The 11,496-nt window shown below is 43.4% G+C and overlaps 1 pseudogene across 1 annotated transcript; it reads left to right on the top strand.

The window, feature by feature from the left end:
* Positions 1-10,363: 10,363 nt before the first annotated feature.
* LOC309666857 (ferritin light chain pseudogene) lies at positions 10,364-11,271 on the top strand (annotated as a pseudogene). Its single transcript has one exon. The product of its transcript is annotated as a ferritin light chain pseudogene (transcript).
* Positions 11,272-11,496: the final 225 nt, after the last annotated feature.

The raw sequence follows: 11,496 nt of genomic DNA, 5'->3' as shown, positions 1-11,496 counted from the left end.
TAAATGTCTGCTGGATGAATAAATAAATGTATGAAAATAATTTCTAGGGAAAAGAGTAAAAGAGAGACAACGTTAGTTAAAGGAGGAAGTACCCCAGGACTAAGAAGAGGAAGATGAGAAGGCAAAACAATTTTTTGCCTAATTTATCATTTTACCCAGAATCAGAACTGCTGCTGCTGCTTTAGAGAGTACGGTACCCCTCCAACTCCCCTCCCTGCCACAGCCACCTGCAGGGTTACAGGTGCTGCTTCTGCTGCTGCGAATGGTGACGATGACGATACCGTGGAACAGGATTAGGAAACCACCTTTTCTTAAAATGACCTTGACAATTTTTGCAACTATTTTGCTGCTGACTTTTTAAAAAATTTTTTGATTAATTAATGTATTTATTTTTGGCTGCCTTGGGTCTTTGTTGCTGTGCGCGGGCTTTCTCTAGTTGCAGCGAGCAGGGGCTACTCTTTGTTGCGGTGCGCGGGCTTCTCATTTTGGTGACTTCTCTTGTTGTGGAGCACAGGCTCTAGGCACTCGGGCTTCAGTAGTTGTGGCACGTGGGGTCTCAGTAGTTGTGGCTCGCGGACTTAGTTGCTCTGCGGCATGTGGGATCTTCCCGGACCAGGGATCTGAACCCATGTCCGCTGTTTTGGCAGGCGGATTCTTAACCACTGCACCACCAAGGAAGTCCCTGCCGCTGATTTTCTGAAGGATTTCAAGCCATATCTGCTTTCTGAGCCACAGCTGTTTTCAATATCTTGACTACACTAAGTACAGAACAGGTGTGACTTATTTTAATACAAATCTGGCCTCACTGGGGATGGGATGAGCTCCTGAAGGGGGCATGCAGGGTATTTATTTCTCAGGCTTCAGGAGCTTTCCCGCTGCCCCTGGGGTACCCGCAGGTACCAGTGCGTCAATGCAGGCTGAGTTGTGCCCTACGCTGAGTGCCAAAGCCTCATTTTGTTTGTAAGGGTAACTCCCACAGTCAGACATCACATCCCAAAACAAAACGAAACGAAAGCTTCCCACCTGTCATCAGAATGACCTTTATCTCTGCTTCATATCAGGAACAGGTAGATGTCATATTTTAAACATGGCCATCTCATGGATGTGCTCTACATGCAGGAACAGGTAGATGTCGTATTTTAAACATGGCCATCTCATGGGTGTGCTCTACATGCAGGAACAGGTAGATGTCATATTTTAAACATGGCCATCTCATGGATGTGCTCTACATGCAGGAACAGGTAGATGTCATATTTTAAACATGGCCATCTCATGGATGTGCTCTACATGCAGGAACAGGTAGATGTCGTATTTTAAACATGGCCATCTCATGGGTGTGCTCTACATGCAGGAACTGGAACTCTGACTCCCCTCTCTGACCCCCTCTCTCCCCTCACCACTTCACTTTCAAACTCAAGAGCTGGGAGGCAGGATTGAGTAGACTATGCAGTGGAATCAGATAAACCCTGAAGTCTGGGCACTTTATTTATTTATTTATTTATTTTTAATTTTTTAAAAAATTTATTTATTTATTCACTTATTTTTGGCTGTGTTGGGTCTTCGTTTCTGTGCGAGGGCTTTCTCCAGTCGTGGCAAACGGGGGCCACTCTTCGTCACGGTGCGCGGGCCTCTCATTATCACGGCCTTTCTTGTTGCGGAGCACAGGCTCCAGACGCGCAGGCTCAGTAGTTGTGGCTCACGGGCCCAGCCGCTCCGCGGCATGTGGGATCCTCCCAGACCAGGGATCGAACCCGTGTCCCCTGCATTGGCAGGCGGACTCCCAACCACTGCGCCACCAGGGAAGCCCCAGTCTGGGCACTTTAGAACACCAGAAGTTTATTTCTCACTCACAACATACTCTGATGCCGGTCACATGGCTCTCTTCCAAGGGGTGAGTCAGGAACATATGTATTCTATACAAATGGGTAGTTTCAACGTGTCTCCTATTGATGCTTCTACAAACAATTCTGCATTTTCCAGGAGGGGAAGGGGGCAACAGGGAGGAAGAAGAGAATGGAAACCAGACATATCTGGGTAATATTTATAAGGGACCTTTATTAATAGTCTATGTAAAAAATTCCTGTAAAAATGGCCGTTGTCTCAGGGGTAGAATTAGATTTGGTAACCAGGGAGAAGGCAAACTAACAATGGGTGAGGTAATACGTTTGTGACTCAGTGTGTAAATTCTGTCCTTTGGAAGGTTGTCTATTGATGACACCTTGCAGTTTGGACCCAGCAATACAGTGAATGTGAAATTCAGACCCCACTTTCCATACTCAAGCTTGAGTGAGCCTGTGATTCTGAGAGTGAGTGAGACTTCACAGAGGTCCATGCCCCAACTCGTGTGGTTCAGTGACCATTAGCAATAAAGGCTTTTATTTATAATGAGAAACAGTTGAAATATGGAAGGAAATGATAGAATGACAGGATTTCCTGTAAAGTGCACGAACAAAGCAATAATACACAAGGTGCCTTTACAAAGAGCTCTAATAAATTTTACGTAAATGCCTGACATGACCTTTTGTGCTTCTGAGCTACTTCAGTTACAGTAACATCAGAGACAGTGGCCAAAGCATTTACTATAAATTCAAATGCTTTGGGACTTCCCTGGTGGTGCAGTGGTTAAGAATCCGCCTTCCAATGCAGGGGACACGGGTTCGAGCCTTAGTCCTGGAAGATCCCACATGCTGCGGAGCAACTAAACCCATGCGCCACAACTACTGAAGCCCACGCGCCTAGAGCCGGTGCTCTGCAACAAGAGAAGCCACCGCAATGAGAAGCCCGCGCACCGTAACAAAGAGTAGCCCCCGCTGGCTGCAACTAAAGTCTGCGTGCAGCAATGAAGACCCAACGCAGCCAAAAAAAAAAAAAAAAAAAAGCTTTCCTATTAATGTGAATCAATGTATGAAAATCAATGCACATTTCATACTCAGACATGCTCAGAAATGCTATGCACAGGCACATACACAGGGGAAAAGAATGTCTATGCCCTGATCTCATTTTCTTTAAAAATGTTACACTCAGGGAGCCCCAGCAAGTACACATAGCCTAGGGAAGGAAACAGCAGACTTCATTAAGCAATTAGGAAATGCAAGTCAACATGTTAGCATTCTTAAATCGTATGGGAATGACTTCACGGAGATTTGTCCTAAATAATTAACAAGTCAAACACTTTTTCCTTAAGAGCCAAGAACTTTGCAATATTAAAGAATCATTTCATTAATTGACTTTTAAAATTCATGGACTTCTCCTTTATATGTATTTGAAACTTTTTAAGTTTAAATTTTTTAACGTTTAGAAATAAAGGGAGATATTAGTCTATCCTGCACTCTCAAAGCTTTTTTTCTTCCTTTATGTTACTTTCGTCAACTGATTGCTATCAAAGAAAGCAATTTCCTGTAACGTTTCATTTTACTGCAAAATGATTTTCCTGTACTTTATCTGGAAAATATATCGTGATGTTGCCTCAACACCAATATGGGAATGCCGGCAGGCAAGACATTGACAAGAGGGACCAGATGAGAGTAAGGGAAAGTGTAAGCCTCTGGGGACTTGGCACGTCAGAATAACAGGAAGAGCTATTTAAAATGTATGTCTGGGGCTCACCCTCTGAGGTTCTAGTTCACTACAAATATTATGAGTGGGCACACTTTTTTTGCCACAAGGGCTATCAGAACACTTGGGCCCGGTCTGGGGTTCACCTCCGTCACGTGCCAGCAACACGTGTGCATCGTCCGCCAACATCACTCCTGGGCCCACCTTCTTTCCTCCTCACGTTTTCTATTTACCTATTTTTCCTTACTTATTTTTAGTTGATCTTGCTAAATTGTGTGCATCTTTATATGCAGATTTCAATTCCTTTCACTCTGTGGATAATTTTAAGTAAGCGAATAAATAATAACGCTCCAGGGCAAGTTTTCCAATAAGGAGAGTTTATATTGCATATTACAGTTCTGTTCTTTCCATGACCTTTTGTCTTACTTCAGAATTGCAGTGCTGTGGTGTTCGCTCCTCACACCATCAACCCTGTTCTTGGGAGAGCACCTCATACTCATCATTTATACTCAGAATAAACTTAAACCAGTGTACAACCCCTGCCAGGGGTATTTGCTTTGGTTCTAATTGCAAAATAAGATTTACTACCTCAAATCAATTTTAGATATCAAGGAAATGGGAGAAAATAGAGGAAATAATCATGGACAGAAAGGTGTCTTCTCAGTACTGCAAAAATGATACCACCCACCAAGAATTATTTTTGCTTATAACATTTTAAAGAAAAATGTTAGGGCTTAAGTAACAATTTTAATTTATTGATGGCCTTCTGTGAGCCATATGAAAAGCCAAATTAACAAAGATGCTGAAGAGAGAATGAAACAGATGGTTATGTGAAAATTGAAAGGCAATCTGGAGGAAGGTAAGTAGCTACTGACTGTCCATTTGTGTGGCAGGGAGACAGAAGAGGTCCAAAATATGTATTAAGGAAGAAAAGGTTAAATAAAAATAACTTGATCATTGTTAGGCCCGGATGAGAGTTCAAGGATGGACTTTAAAACACAAGGTCAGGGACTTTCCTGGTGGCGCAGTGGTTAAGAATCCGCCTGCCAATGCAGGGGACACAGGTTCGAGCCCTGGTCCAGGAAGATCCCACGTGCCGCGGAGCAACTAAGCCTGTGCACCACAGCTACTGAGCTTGTGCTCTAGAGCCCGTGAGCCACAACTACTAAGTCCAAGTGCCACAACTCCTGCAGCCCACATGCCTAGAGCCCGTGCTCCACAAGAGAAGCCACCGCAATGAGAAGCCCACGCACCGCAACGAAGAGTCGCCCCCGCTCGCCGCAACAAGAGAAAGCCCGCGTGCAACAACGAAGACCCAACGCAGCCAAAAATTAATTAATTAATTAATTAATTTTAAAAAAACACAAGGTCATGTGTTTGAGTGGCTGTGGTGGCAATTGCTGCTTGCTCTGTATTTTGGAGAGAATTTTGCCTATTTGTTTGGACTCCCCTGTGTGGACTCGAATACAACGTCTCTGTTATGGATTGAATTGTGTCCCCCAAAAATATATGTTGAAGTTTCAACCCCCAGTACCTGTGAACTTGACCTTACTTAGAAATAGGGTCTTGGAAGATCTAACCAAATTAAGATGAGGTCATGCTGGATTCGGGTGAGCCTTAACCCAGTATGACTGGTGTCTTAGAAGAAGAGGGAAATTCAGAGACAGAGACACACAGAGGGAGAAGACCATGTGAAGAGGAAGGCAGAGGTTGGAGTGATGCCGCTACAAGCCAAGGACACCAAGGATTGCTGGGAGTCACCAGAAACTAGGAAGAGGCAAGGAAGGATCCTCGCCTACTGATTTCACAGTTCACACAGCCCTGCTGACCCCTCGGTTTCAGACTTTTAGCCTCCAGAACTGTGAGACATTAAACTTCTGTTGTTTCAAGTCAAGCATGTATGGTACTTTGTTACAGCAACCCTAAGAAACAAATATAGTCACTGTAAGTGCAGAAAGAGATGTTGCGGCAGATGTAACAGCAAACAGAGCAGAATGAGGCCTCTTTCTGCCCCGGACCCTCCAGAACTCACGTACCTCTGACAGGAACACCTCGCAGGCCAGTTCTCAGCACAGCTTCCTTTCCAGGCATGTTTTGCCTCCATGGCCTCGGGGCTACGATTCCAAATCATCTAGATGACTCCCACCACCCCACAGCCAGCCCCCAGCATAAGTAAAAATAAGAACACAAAAGTTCACGTGTTTTTATGGATTCCTATACTTTTCAAATATTTAGTAGGAAGCATGTATTAATTTTGCTGTAACTGGTAAAAAAAAAAAAAAAAAACTTTGTCTAAAATATCTTGTAAGAAAGGCTCTTTGCACAGTATTTAACAGTTTTCTACAACCACCATGAGTCCTGTGTCCTAAAATCTCTAATTGCACCTGAGAAAACTTAAAATTTTGGTGACATTGGTGTAATCATGTCTCTCAGCTCCCCAATAAGCCTACACCTTCTTTGTTGGGTGGGGGGTTGTCAAATGTTGGGGCAACCCTCTTTCGAGTTCCTTTTCACTCTGTTGAACATTTGAGAGAGACCAAGTGAAGACACGTCCACCAAGTGAAGACACGTCCACCAAGTGAAGACAGACACATCCACCAAGTGAAGACACGTCCACCAAGTGAAGACACGTCCAGTGGTGATGCTCAGTAACAACTTGACTCGCCACCCAGGGGTCCGGACACTGCCCTGGGGCCCAATCTGTAGCCACTACACAACTACACAACTTTGGCTTCAAACGTCTTGATAAGGGTCTTCAGACTCTCATCTTTGGGCTTCCTTCCATGTGTCATTGAAGGAATGGCCTGGGTATGAATTGTTGCCTCAAATTTCCCAAGGAACTCTTCTGCCCTGAATGCTACAAGAATGAAACTCTGGAGTCCAGATGTTCCTAAGAGTGTTGGGGTCCAGAAAAAAAAAAAAATCTCACTATAAAGGATGCTTTCCCCTCACACCCTCATATCCCCATCCCCATCTGAATTCATAGAGATGAAGACAGGTTAAAATAAAAATTAGGAGCAGACTTGAAGCCAATAGAGAACAGTTCAATCTCACCTCCTTAGCTTTAGCTTAATGGGTGGCTTGGAGGAGAATAGGTGAGGAGAAATAGGGGGATGCATATGGCCTTAGTTTCCTTGTGGTTCTTTTTTGTTGGTATACCAGATGGCTTAATGATCCATAATTATCCATACAGCTCTTTCTGTACACCCCCAACACTTCCATCTTTTTATAAACTACCATGTATTGAGAAATTTCTGTCAGTCACTATCCTAAGCATTATTTCATTTAACCTTTTCAGTGGAATGTGAGGTAGTTACTAGTATTATCTCCATACCTCAGATAGAAAGGTTAACTAACTTGCTCGATTCCATCCTGCTGATAAGAGACAGAGCTGGTCTATCTGATTCCCAAGCCCATTCTCTCCCCCTAAGTTATGTGCTGCCTCCGGACTGCTCCACTTGGCTGTAACTACAGTCTCTTAAGTGTCCCACGAGATACAATGGTGGGGAGAAGTTATATGAAATCCATTGACTGAGAATTCTGAAGAAACTAAATGGAATTTAATGAAGAAACTGAATGGAAAAAGGATTCCAGAGTCTGGAGGAAAACCAAAAGGACGGAGCATGGAAAAGGTACATTTTAGGAAAGGAGGAGAAGTGAGCAGAAAAATAGGACTACGGCACACACTTATACACACTGTACCTGCTCAACTGCAAGAGGGAACCATTCACTTATATTTTATGTAAAAGATGTCTTCCAGGGTTGTTCAGTGCACAACCTGGGCAGCCGAGTGAGGTGGCCCTGGGAATGATACTGTACATGCTCCAGCATTGGTAGTAATTTTTTAAATATTTATTTATTCATTTATTTATTTATTTGGCTGCGCCGGGTCTTAGTTGCAGCACACAGGATCTTTGCTGTGGCATGCAGGATCTTTAGTTGCAACACACAGACTGTTAGTTGCGGCATGTGGGATCTAGTTCCCTGACCAGGGATCGAACCTGGGCCCCCTGCATTGGGAGTGTGGAGTCTTAACCACTGGACCACCAGGGAAGTCCCGCATTGGTAGTAATTTGAAGAAAAGGAGCTGGGGTTCTTGTTTAAAAGAAAAGGATGACCCTGAACAGACACAGTATAATATATGAATGGTTTTGTTCACGTCACTCAGGCTTCTGACCTGTAACTAATGTTAATAATTATTTATGGGACATACATATGTACATACATAAAATACATATGAATTGAATACTTGAATACAATGTAATTGTTGTATTATGATTTAAACTTCTCTGAAAATTAGTTTTTCTCCTTCACGGATATATTTGTAGTTCATTCAGATTACATTCAAATGAACTTTTGTAAGAGGTGGGAGTGAAAGTAGAGATTTGGCAAAGGTTAATAGAAAAAATGAGAGCGAGAACATGCAATAAACTTGCCAAAAAAAGAAAATGAAATTTTGGAAAAACGCTGCATGTGGTATAAAATCCAAGGTTTTTTTTAAAATAAGGGCATTGTTGGGCTTCCCTGGTGGCGCAGTGGTTGAGAATCTGCCTGCCAATGTAGGGGACACGGGTTCGAGCCCTGGTCTGGGAAGATCCCACATGCCATGGAGCAACTAGGCCTGTGAGCCACAATTACTGAGCCTGTACGTCTGGAGCCTGTGCTCCGCAACAAGAGAGACCACGATAGTGAGAGGCCCGGGCACCATGATGAAGAGTGGCCCCCACTTGCCGCAATTAGAGAAAGCCCTCGCACAGAAACGAAGACCTAACACAGCCATAAATAAATAAATAAAATAAAATTTAAAAAATTTTTTTAAAAAAATAAAGGCATTGTTGACAAGAATATTAAAGTGATCATTTTATTTTACTTCAATAGGATTGAAGACTTGAAGAAACAGTGTGCCCTTCATATCAGTTGTGTAAATAATCCTAAATAAGAGACGCACGAACCCTAAATTTCTAAAACCACGTATTTGTGGCCTAAATTTGCTCCCAAACTCCTACATCTTCAGTTATTTCCTGCATGGGGGGCAGGAGATGGAGAGGCAAGGCAGCATAAATCTACCAGCTATTCCCAAAAGATGTGACATTTCCCAGATTAAATGATTTTTACTCCCAAAAGTCTGGGATTACAACAAAATTCTCATCAAAGAAGGAAGGGGTAAAATAAGAGGAAATGGAGTGGGAGATACAGCAAATTAGAAGTCCTGGGGTCTTGATGGCACTCTGGTCCTCCCAGAGTCCACCTTTGTGAAGCTTTAACCAGGACACGGCATAAAGAATTCCTACTCAGTGTCAAGGCCGTCCAGCCCCAAATTCAGTTATATGGGACCTAATAGTAACTGTATAGGTTCTTGGAGGAGAGTGGACTTTGAAGTTAGATTAATCTGGGTTCATATCCTATCTTATTTATTCACTTAATAATTATTCACGAAGCACCTGCCACATGCCAAACACTAAAAGTAAAAAATAAAGTAGAGCATGTCTTTCCCTTTGAGAGCTTAATTACACGCCATGTGCCCTGGAGCAATACCAAACCTCTGCTGGCCTCATCCATGAATGGGGATTGTTAATAACCTCCTCTCAAAGGTGGAGTTCCTGGGGAAGGGGATAGGGTTCCCTTAAATGTTACCCTTCCTCCCCAACGTAGCGGGGTGATGTGAGGAAACTTTCCTGCCCCCAAAACTTTCTCTGTGACCAATGCCTAGATCATGGAAGTATGTTGAAAATATGAATGTTATAATGTGGTAAGATCTTATCATATTCATTGACTCTCTATTAGAAGCCTTACTACTCATTTTTTATTTTTTTCCACTCCTGATTATTATGCAGTCCTTCACTCAAATATTCCTTCTTTCTTTTATTGTGGTAAAATACACATAACATAAAATTTACCATTTTAATTACTTTTAGTGCAGTTCAGTAGTATTCAGGACATTCACACTGTTGTCCAACCACTACCACCATCCGTCTCCAGACCTTTTTCACCTTCCCCAACTGAAACTCCATAACCATTAACCACTAACTCCCCATTCCCCCTCCTATAGCCCCTGGCAACCACCCTTCTACTTTCTGTCACTATAAATGGCTACTCTCAGTACCTCATGTAAGCGGAATTACACTGTATTTGTCCTCTTGTGACTGGCTCATTTCACTTAATAATGTCCTCAAGGTTCATCCATGCTGCACCATGTGTCAGAATTCCCTTCCTTTCTGAGGGTGAATAATTATTTCGTTGCATGCATGAGCCGCACTTTATTTACCCATTCATTCATCAACGCACAGATGGATTGTTTCCACCTTTTGGCTGTTGCGAGTAGTGCTGCTATGAACATTGGTGGATTTATTCACTTTTGCCTGCTAGGTACATATAAGGTTATGAAAAATTAGAACCACATAGTCCATAGATTATAGAGACTGAAAATGTGCTTGGAGATAATGGAGTCAGGCTGCCACACTGTGCCAACAAGGAAGCAAAGTCACAGAGGGATTACGCGATACTTCCAAGACTTGAAGAACTTCCAGGTTCTTCATAGCAAAGCCTAGCAATGAAACTCACTACGTCAGTGAAACTTACTACAAGTGCTACTGCTGTATTCATATGTGGATCTAATCAACAAATCATCCAGCATATATAAAATATTTATCAACAAAAGAAGGGTTATATTTCTGGCCCTAAAGCAAGTCTCAACATATTTCAAAGGACTGAGATCACACAGACTATATTCTCTGACCAAAATGAAATTCAGATGAAAATTAATAACAAGCCATATGTAGATTACCATCTATTTAAAAATTAAGAAATATGCTTCAAAAAACCAATGACTCAATTCCATTGTGCTCGGCGGTTCCCCGGATCTGTCTCTTGCTTCAAAAGTGTTTGGACGGAACAGACCCAGGGTCGCCCTTTCCTCCAGCCTCCGACCACCCTCCAACCTTCGGAGTCAGCCACTCAGCTATCCTCGGTCACCGGGACCAGCCAACACCATTTTTTGAGCCGAACTCCTTATTACCGATCAACCACGAGCTCCCAGATTCGTCAGAATTATTCCACCGAGGTGGAGGCCGCCGTCAACCGCCTGGTCAACATACATGTGCGGGCCTCCCGCACCTACCTCTCTCTGGGCTTCTATTTCGACCGCGACGATGTGGCTCTGGAGGGCGTGGGCCACTTTTTCCGCGAATTGGCCGAAGAGAAGCACGAGAGCGCCGAGCGTCTCTTGAAAATGCAAAACCAACGCGGCGGCCGCACCCTCTTCCAGGACGTGCAGAAGCCATCTCAAGATGAGTGGGGTGAAACCCAGGACGCTGTGGAAGCCGCCATTAACATGGAGAAGAACCTGAACCAGGCCCTTCTGGATCTGCATGCCCTGGGTTGTGCCTGGACAGACCCCCACCTCTGCGACTTCCTGGAGAGCCACTTCCTAGATGAGGAGGTGAAACTCATCAAGAAGATGGGTGACCACCTGACCAACCTCCGCAGGTTGGCTGGTCCCCAGGCTGGGCTGGGCGAGTATCTCTTCGAAAGGCTCACCCTCAAGCACGACTAGGAGCCTTCAGAGCCCAGTGGCCTTTGAGGAGCCACTGTGGTGTCAGGGCTTCTGCCTGAAGCCCCTCTCTGCAGCCACTAGGCAGCTTTTTTACCACCCTGGAGCCCTCTCCCAAGCCTTGGACCAATTGGAAACAATAAAGCTTTTTGCAGCAAAAAAAAAAACCAATGACTCAAAGAAAAAATTATAAAGGAAATTAGAAAATATTTGTAACTGTGTAACAATAAAAACATAGCAAAATGTATATCAAAATCTTGTAGTATTTAAAGCACACTTATGATCCTTTTGTATTAGAAAGGAATTAAGTTAAAAAGCTGAGTAACCATCTCACGGAGGTGGAAAAGAACAGGAAATAAACACAAAGAAAAGTTAAAAGAAAGTTAACAATA

This window comes from Balaenoptera physalus (genome assembly GCF_965194825.1).
Source record: "Balaenoptera physalus genome assembly, chromosome: 9".
NCBI classification, from domain to species: Eukaryota; Metazoa; Chordata; class Mammalia; order Artiodactyla; family Balaenopteridae; genus Balaenoptera; species Balaenoptera physalus.
The sequence above is the reverse complement of the archived record's forward strand: the minus strand, read 5'-3'. Positions and strand labels throughout refer to the sequence as shown.